General features: G+C 51.0%; 1 long non-coding RNA gene across 8 annotated transcripts; it reads right to left on the bottom strand.

Annotated features, from left to right (window-relative positions):
• Window positions 1-4,860: 4,860 nt before the first annotated feature.
• LOC120690134 lies at window positions 4,861-9,516 on the bottom strand. Of its 8 annotated transcripts, none has more exons than XR_005681601.1 (8): window positions 9,009-9,516; window positions 8,546-8,879; window positions 8,147-8,440; window positions 6,843-6,979; window positions 6,386-6,736; window positions 6,116-6,264; window positions 5,630-5,926; window positions 4,861-5,390 (listed from the first exon to the last, which is right to left on the bottom strand). It is a non-coding gene; the product is annotated as an uncharacterized LOC120690134 (long non-coding RNA). The 8 variants fall into 8 exon arrangements; XR_005681604.1 differs by adding an exon at window positions 7,019-7,094 and having other exon boundaries at window positions 6,386-6,471; window positions 6,843-6,950; window positions 8,546-9,513; XR_005681599.1 differs by having other exon boundaries at window positions 6,386-6,471; window positions 8,546-9,511.

Raw genomic sequence — 9,516 nt, 5'->3', positions numbered from 1 at the left:
CAGTACTTGAGTGATTGAGTGTGCTCATGCATGCATCTGAGTAGTCATGCATATCCAGAGCTGAGAATAGGATACGAAGGGATCTGGCTGAGACCAGGGCAGCTGGGTGTGCTGGAGCCGGCGCTACCGTGGTGGTAGACTGGCGGGTGAGTGCTACCGTGGTGGTAGGCTCGAGTTGGTATGTTGAGAGATGGTTGCTGTCCTGGTGAACCATAAGGACCGAGTTGTTTTGACATCTCACCTAGCTTACTTTAGTACGACCACAGGTTCCGGTATGGGCCGGACTTAGCCTAATCCCACTGGTTAGCCTGACGGTCGCGGGGATGGTTTATGGGTATAGACCATTGGGGTCAGGGCCCGAGGGTTTGTGCGGCCGGGCTGGGGTGTGACCACGGCTGGGTGTCGGCTATGTCGGTTGTCCGTTCGGGCAGCCGAGCGTGTGGGTACAGTGTACGACCTCTGCAGAGTGTATAATCCATTCGAATGGTCCGTGTCCACGGTATGGACAGGCTACGGTGTGGTCCTGACAACTAGTGAGCTACCTATTGTGAGTTGTGTCGGGAAGAGTTGCATACCATTAGTTGCATTGTTAGTAGAATGTGCTTATTATGTGTCGTGCATGTCATTTCCCCTCCCGTAGGGTGAGGTGGAGCTTGCTGAGTACTTTTGTACTCACCCCTGTTGATTTTTCTCCAGAGGATCCTGACTTTGTGCCAGAAGACTACGAGTAGATCGTGTCCGCACCCAAGCTGATCGAGTGGAGCCGTGATGGATGAAGAGCTAGTCCTGCATGTCGCTATGCTAGTTGTTATCCTATGGTTGTTCTGTGTAGCTTTGTGTTGTCACTTTACTCCTCATGTACGTGTTAAATAAAGCTCTGTATGACTCTGGACTCCACTTGATGTAACATGTATTATGCCGGAGACCTTATTCGGTAATTAATACATGGTTTAGCCTTGATCTTCGGGTCGGGGTGCTTCAGCCGCCGCCCCGTCCGAGGGCGAGCCTCCAGCTCCGTTCCGCCGCCGCTCCACCGCTCGTTGCAGGGAGCTCGCTGCAGGCCGCCGCCCCGCCCATGGACGAGCTCCACCGCTCGTCATAGGCCGCCGCCCCGCCTGAGGGCGAGCTCCACCGCTCGCCGCAATCCGCGGCCCCTCCGACGCGAGCTCCGCCGCTCGCGGCAGGCCGCCGCCCCTCCGGTGCCTGCTCCGCCGCTCACCGCAGGCCGCCGCCCTTCCGGCCCGAGCTCCGCCCGAGGGCGAGCTCCGCCCCTTGCGCAGCGCCCCCCCCCCCCCCCATGGCGAGCTTCACCACGTCTCCAGCTTGGCGACACACACAGAAGGGACAGGCGGCGTGGGAAAGGCGGGGACCACGCGGGAAGGGGAGATGGAGAGTGCCCCCTGCTCGTGAAAGATGCCGACCGAGGCGCTGGGTATCACGAGCCGGATGGCAAGTCGATCCATATGCAGAGTCTGTTGGATTCGATTTTTTGCAGATTTTCTAAAATTTTACAGAGCCAATTACTTTTAGAGAGTCTTGGAGATGCTCTAAGGCGATGTTTGCAAAACCACCGCCTCAGGTGATGGATAACCGTGCCCTCTCTATCCACCCCGTGCACACTTGTCGCGGGGGCGTTGATCCCCTCAGGTCGCACGTCGACACGTCAAACTGACAATGTGGGCCCACCTTTCTCGGGCCCATACGTGCTCGGTGGGTGCGTCGGGTTCACGTAGGTGTAACAAGCACGGGATTCCCTGACCTGCCTCTGCCTAAAACTACGAGTATATAGCGGAATCCTCATGGGGCTGTCCACACTGGACACTGAATAGCTCCCTTGAGTACCATTTAGAGGAAAAAGGCGCTGCAGCGGGGCACGGGAAAGCTCCCGCTACCGACCTGTGTCCGCTAGATTTAGCGAGATAGCAGACGCACGCTACCGGCTCACGTGGTGCGGGACCCGCCTCCCACCGTCGCGCCCCACCACACCACTGTCGCGGCCCGCCTCGCTACCGCCGTGCCCCGTCGCGCCGCCGCCGCCGCGTCCAAGCTGCTCCTCCGCGCCGGCGAGGAAGGGCAGATGAGGGGCCCGACACGGCGCAGTGCGGCCGGCTCGAGATGCCGCCGTCGGCCGCGGGCCAGAGCGGAGGAGGAAGGGACGCGCCGTGAAGAGAGAGGTGGGAGGAAGAGGGAGAGAGAGGCTGCCGCCGGCGAGGGCCGAACTCAAAGGCCGCCGGTCCGCCGCATTGAGCTCGGGCTGCCCCGCCGCGGCGAAGGACAAGAAGGGAGGGAGGCGGTCGAGCACCGCGCGCGGGCTGCTCCATAGCGTCGAGCTCGGGGCCCCGCTGCCGCGCTGCGCCCGGCCACGCGCGGGCCTCCCCGCCGCTCGCCGCGGCCGCTCCGCCGGGCCTCCACGCGGCGAAGGACGAGAAGGTTGGGAGGCAGGCGAGCGCCGCGCACAGGTCGCTACAGCTGACGCAGCTCACCGCCGCCGCGGGATTCGGGGAGGAAATGAGCCGTCGTGGGAGGCTGCGACCGTAGGGACCCGATGTGCCGCGCCCGAGTCGAGGTGCTGCCACTCGAGCGCGCCGCCCGCCGGCACTCGCTGCACCGCCGCCGGCCTGCTCCGGCTCGGGGCGCGCGGCTTGCCCGATGCCGCGCTCACCGCCCACCTCCGCCCCGCAGGGGAGAGCGAGCAGGGACGGGGGCCATGCCCGAGCTCGGGGCCCCGCCGCCGGCCAGAGGGAGCAGGGAGGTGGGAGGGGAGCAGCTGGCCTCGCGGTGCGGCGTGGCTGCCCGGCCCTGCCGCCGGCGAGGTAGGGAGGGGCAGAGGGCCGGCCGCTGGCGAGGGAGGGAGGGGCGGAGGGCTTGGCCGCCGGCGAGGATGTAGACCGACGGAGGGCCGGCTGGGGCCAGGAGAGAGAGGGAGAGAGAGGGCTCGGTTCATAAAAAAAGAAAAAAAAACGACGCGTGGGTTCCACATGCTGGTAGTTGATATAGAGGGAGATATAAAGGATGAATGGGTGTATGGAAACTGAAAATAGAGGATAGAATCTTGATGACTAGGTGAGAAAATTTCTTATAGAGGATGATTTTAGAGGAACACGTGTGAGGATAGCCTGAACCGTAGCCGGCTAAGGATATCGCGATTGGAATTTGGGGAAGAAGACATCGCTGCCTTGACCTACTGTTGAACGCCGCTTGCAGGTCGTCGGCGCTGGCGGTGGCCGGCCGGACTCCCTACTTCGGTATCTACTCGTTATTCCCCCCATCTCATTTGGATTTTGGAGTGCAGGAGTACTAGGAAGTAGTGGCACTGTCTCATCCGATCTTTCCTCATGTGTGATGTCTTTGATCTGGGCACAGTTGTTTTCTACCCTCCTCGACGCATGCTATTACGTTGGAGGTGTCCATCTCATTAGCAATAAAGGCTGTTTTCTCCAGTCTGGTTTTAACACGACAATTGATAGCTTACTGATAAAGAGAATACCGTTTGATCATCTTTTTTTTTTTACCTCAAACATCCCAAAGGAGTATATTTTGCAGCCACATATCCTAAAACAATTTACCCCCCTTATAATGTCTACAGGTGATCAAGGTAAACAAGTTTTAGGATGCCTCGAATCGGTGATCCAGATGCAAATTCGCTACATAAAGTCGCTTGTGAGCTTGTGTTTTTGTGTAGTGCCACTGCAGTGTGCTATCTTCAGCGAGAGTACATCAAGCCTGGAAGACCAAAATTTCTCCCTAAGCTCATGGAATTTGGAGTCGCAATGTTAGGAGTTTGGGCTTTTGACTATAGCTGTATATATCTAGTGCTTGATGCAATTGATTCGCCAAATGCGCGACGCGGGGCGCGGTAGGATACGATATATAGTACGTATGTATAAATATTCATAAATATATTATGTATCTAATTTCAGACACCAAGTGACTTCTTGCATTTTGCATAGAAAATGAAAATAATTAATTTAGGGTTTGTTTGGAGGAGTTAAAGTTGAGAGCAAACTTTACTCCATTTTTTTATTTACATGTCGTATTAAGTTTATCCTAAGTCAATTAACTTTGATCAGGTCTATTGAAAATATATAGAAACAATAATAATATCCAACATATGCATTATCAATGTATACTTTATGGTGGATTTAATGGAACAAATTTGGGATTGTAAATGTTATTATTTTTTTCTATAAGTTTGGTCAAATTTGGATAAGTTTAATTTAGGACAAACCTAAGAAGACATGAAAATAAAATAGAGGAAGTAGCATCTACCGGTACTCATAACTTTGCTAAAACTTTTGAGTCTCAGCTAAACTTTTAGCCCACCCTATTAGCACTCCTGTTTGGATACATTAATGCTAAAGTTTAGCACTTTCATCTATTAATATGTGAATCCAAACAGAACCTTAGTCTAGATAGATCAGTTTCTGGTTTCAAGCTTTGATGGGTCATTTATCCCTACATAAACCCACATGGGCATGATGTGCATGTGTATAGTATAGGCACAAATTCACACCTAGCAGTAACTGCAGATCTGGAGTTGCTTGCCACAAAGAATGTATGTTTTTTTTCTACTCCTGTGTGTACTTACTCCTTTAGTACCTTCAACGCTATCGGATACGGGGCAGAAGCCCAATAGAGGAGGAAGCTAACCACCAGTTTTACGGTATTCTCGGCAGCATCCTGCATACCTGCATGCACGCTTTTGCCGGCCACCCAATGAAGCAATTAAGCATGTGTACTAACTTTAGTATATACTAGTAAGTATGCCCGTGCTAACGCCACGGATAAATTTCAGACATAAAAAAAACAACACATGATCCATAGTCCAAAATAACAATAAGACGATTGAGAATTCATGAGTAGTGTGATGTGGGAAATGTTTTATTGCATCATCCAATAGTCTTAACAGCCAGTTGTTTCTTTTAATCTGAGCACAATACATATGACAAATGCTTTGTCTCACGTTTTGTTGACAACTCGGTTTAAATGCTACTATGGTCTATTGCACATGGGAAATTGAAAAGCTCTGATTCAGGTTGGGGCTTCATTAGAACAAGTAATTGCCTGCACAACATAAACTGGATTGCCAACCTTGATTATCTTTCCTTTGTTGTTTCCTTATAGAGTTTCTTTGCAGGCTAAATTCTGACCAAAGTACACCTAGAAAAATTGATTAAAATGTTTGGTTCCCAGCAAGAGGATGTGAAGTAAAACTTGCAAGGCCACACACAAATTCCTACAGATCTAAACAGATGAAATGAGCTGCATGAGACAATTATCTGCCATTTATTTTTGTGGCTTGGACGCAGCACCTCATCAGACCGAAATGTCAGTGAAGTTTCAGTTGGTTCAGTGCCATATATTCCATTGCCTTGATCAATGGTCGGTACCTGAATTAGTCAACAGAGTCAAACAACATAATGAAGTCGCTTTGAAATATTCATGCTGTTCTCAATGATTAAACCCTCAGTCTAATTAGAAGACAACTCTGTGCTAAATGAAAGCTATTGTTAATTATTGTCTTCATAATATGCAGTGACTTATGGAAAGTATACCACTCTAACCTAAAATCATTAGTGTATCATAGATAGACAAATATCAGTCTACCGTGAAAAGGTAAACTAATCACCTCTTGGTTTAGCCACATTTCAGCTAAATGGATATAACAACACGCAGAGTGCAGTACAGTACTCATCTATTGCAGCAAATCTAAGGCTGTTGCAGTATTGTAGGATCCCAAATTGAGGCCTCAAGTGGTATTTGAGGTACGCCTGCAACAATAGTGAGAATAGTAACCAAAGTTGAAACTTGCTTTTTGTTCCATTTACTTTTGGGTCCGACGGCAGAACTGCAAACACAAGGATCCCTTTACAGATGCAAATTGTAGTTCCAAAGCATGACCAGAGCATGTCCCAAAGTACAATTCCTGCTAAGAAAATCCATCTAAGTAGATTGTAGTTTGATATACGAAAGAAAAGAGAAGAAATCAATCTCAACCCGTATGTAAATCAAGCCATGTCCAAAGGCATGTCTAGATCACGGTAGCCCAACGCAGGCCTTGAGGAAAACTATAACTACAAGTATGACTATTAGATCGATTCAGAATATGTGTTACCTGCTGCCTTTTGCTCCATATCATCGCCTATCAGAAATCTTGTGGATCTGTGAACAGATTCTGTGCTTCTATGTGCCAAATAATCTTTTGTATTTTCTGATTGCAGCATCTAAGACATTTCCTGACGCTTGTAAATGATCTCATAGAATCTGTAAATTGAGAAAAAGACAAAGTATCAGGCACACATCCTAATCAGTACCATCTTGCACTGTAAGACAAACACATGACTGAAGATGTTCCTTGGTACCAACTGGTCATAACCCAGGATACCTGACCGGTTTGTGTTGGCTGGATGGACTGAAATCCAAAAGGCACCGAATTTGGTTTTGCAGCACGAAGCCAAAGGATCAAGCTCACTACAGCACGCGAATGCATCATATTTAACTTGTTATCCGTATTATGCGAAGATCTCAGTAATTGGAAATATTTTATGCGTGGTACTTGTCAGCAAGCATCTTTGATGCAGCATCCTTATAAGTGCCACACCACGAGATTAACCGGCAAAGCACTCTGGATTTCAGCAATCGGTCATTTGGATCAAAATCTTTTTAACAGCGAGCACCATCAATAGATGCTCCATAGGCATTGAACTTCTATTTTCAATATGCAGTAGTCATGAGTCTGAAAATGAATACACAGATGCTCCGGAAATCATGTTACCTTACAACCCACAATATGCAGTAGTCATGAGTCTGAAAATGAATACACATATGCTCCATAAATATACCTCAGCATGGCCTCATCCACGTCCACCCCACTGATGCCATGCCAACACCCTCCGATCCTTCACTTTTTTGGCTTCAATTGCTTGGGCCACCAATGCCTTAATCCAAAACTGCAGAACAAGTGCTAAATCATGCAAATCTGCAGCGCCATCAAATTAACAAGCATTCAGAATCTTACTTGTATTGTGGAAGGGACAGCGTGTTGCAAGAAGCTTAAAAAAGAGTAGCATGCATTTAACATCCGAGAAGAGAACCTAATAATAAATGGCACCACGTAATAAGATGCAGAGAGATATGCTGTGTCTAATGGAACAGGATTTAACTTGGATCACCAAAGCAAAGAAATATTCTAGCAGAACACAAGCCATGGCTACCAGTGTGCAAGGCTGCCTGCAAGCACTGAGCACACAGCAATATGTTCATTCTTGAACAAACCTAATAATAACATATCCTGATAAAAGGAGCTGTTAACAGTATCAGTTGGACCACTCTCAATTCTCAAAACTGCCTTCAAAAGTTTTACTGTTGCCCAAATTACTGATGCTAATCCAGAGATGCCAATGAATGAAATGTTTTCGGATTACACAACTAACCACATTTTTCCTGACTAAAAAGAGTGATCATTCCTTAGGGAAAGGTGATAATTAAACTAAATCTAAAGTATGAACATTTTAGTCACACCTTTAACATAGATCATATTTAGCTTGTGAATCTATGAACACTATGGCACCACATTTTAGACTGGGCATGCATTGCATGCCAGGCTGTCTCCTAAATCAAGCTTTTTAAGTAGAGAATTTAGTTGAACAAAACTGTGTATTCATATAGAAGAGTCCCACTATTTGCATGGAGTAAAAAATATTTCAGGTAACTTTGAGCAAGGACACACCCATGCACTCAATGGGTCTCCACACTCTCCAATTTCTTGTACCAAAAATTACACCAGTCCCATCTAACATATTGGCAAGCACTGGGATTACAGAGTCTGATGGGTGCATGTTACCTTGGTGAATAGCACTCGATGTATGCTGTCAGATAGGTTGTGTGTGTGCCTCAAATTTTGCTAATCCAAATTACTGATTTGCACTCGATGTACCCCCAAATCACTGATGCTAATCCAGAGATGCCAATGAATGAAATGTTTTCAGATTACACAACTAACTAACAACATTTTTCCTGAACTCCAGCTTAGAAACTGCATTTTGCTACACTGAAATCCGGCACTCCACTACCCAGTTCTGCTGAGAACACGCACGAAAAATTCTCCCTAAAAAATGGGGAAAGGATCTCGGTTGGGGTGACTTACCAGGCTTGAACAGGAAAGGAGGGGGCCGCCCAGGCGGAGAGGAGGGCTCGCGCCCCGGCAGCGCAGCGGAGGACCCCGGCGGCGCTGCAGTGGAGGAGGCGGCCCACGAGCCTGGGGGATCCGCGCGGGAGGGTGGCCGCGTGGCGGGGGCGTCGAGCATGGCGGAGATGGAGGCCACCGCGGCGGGGCGTCGCACGCAGGCGTGGAGCAGCGGGGACCTTGCTTGGCTTTGTTGCCGGCGACCGGCGGCATCGACCCCCCAAGTGTTGCTGCCTGCCCCCTTTCAAGCTACTGCTGCACCTCCAAACGCACGATCCGGCAAGAAATTTCACAAATTGAGACTGGAAACTGAAAATAGATTGATTGAATCTAAGGAAAACATGAGCAACAGCACGATACCTAGTGAACGCCGCCACGGCCGCTGCCTATGCCGTGCATATGCCACATCTGGTCCTCCCCACTCCGCTGCCTTGGGCCTTGATGTCACCTCGGCAATCGCCAGCGGCGCTCTTTGGGGCAGGGTGCCCCCACCTTCGCCGCCAGCGAAGGGCCTTGCCTCGGCCGGCTGCGCCGCGGCGGGATTCGGCCAGTTGCGGGTCCGCTGCCGGATCGACCTCAGCCGCCACCAAATCGACCTCCGCCGCCGACGAATCGAGCTCTGCAGCCTCCAAATCGAGCTCCACCTCCCCTCCAACCGCGGCACCCGCCCGAACCAAGGCCGCAACCACGACCTCTAGGGTTTGGCGCATCGGGAAATCATGAAGCAGATTGAGAAAAATTTACCCCAATACAAGTGAAACCATGAAGCAGAATCAAGAAAAATATGAAAGCAATTGTGGAAAAAAATGGTAGTCATCCTCACGGTAGGCGTAGGGGATTGGGTCGCGGATCCCAGTCCGCCGTCTCCCTCTCCCGCATCCGACCTGGAGGTCGGCGGCGGCGTCCCTCTACCTGTCCCGCTTGGAGGTGGAAGGCGGCGCGCGTCCACCGCGGCCTCCCGGCGGCTTCAGCGGAGGTGGAAGGCGGCGCGCGTCCACCGCGGCCTCCCGGCGGCCTCAGCGGAGGTGGAAGGCGGCGCGCGTCGCGTCACCGCGGCCTCCCGCCGGCCTCAGCGGAGGCAGCCGTGTTTACCGCGGCCTCCCGCCGGCCGAAGCGGAGGCGGCCGGGTTCACCGCGGCGGCGGCCGGAGGCGGCAGGCGGGATTGCGGCGGCAGCCTGAGGACGCAGTTCGCGGGCGTCGCGCGGGAGGAAGACCCAAATTTGGTGGAAAATCTGTGCGGGAGGTGGGAGGCAGCGTTCGAACCCTGGCCGGGCTGTGAGGAAGAGGGGGTCTTGGCCGCGGGGTGGACGAGCGCCGCGCGTTACATTGA

The sequence above is a fragment of the Panicum virgatum genome, chromosome 9N (assembly GCF_016808335.1).
Source record: "Panicum virgatum strain AP13 chromosome 9N, P.virgatum_v5, whole genome shotgun sequence".
Taxonomy (NCBI): Eukaryota; Viridiplantae; Streptophyta; class Magnoliopsida; order Poales; family Poaceae; genus Panicum; species Panicum virgatum.
Note: the sequence above shows the minus strand (reverse complement) of the source record. Positions and strands in the feature narration are given on the sequence as shown.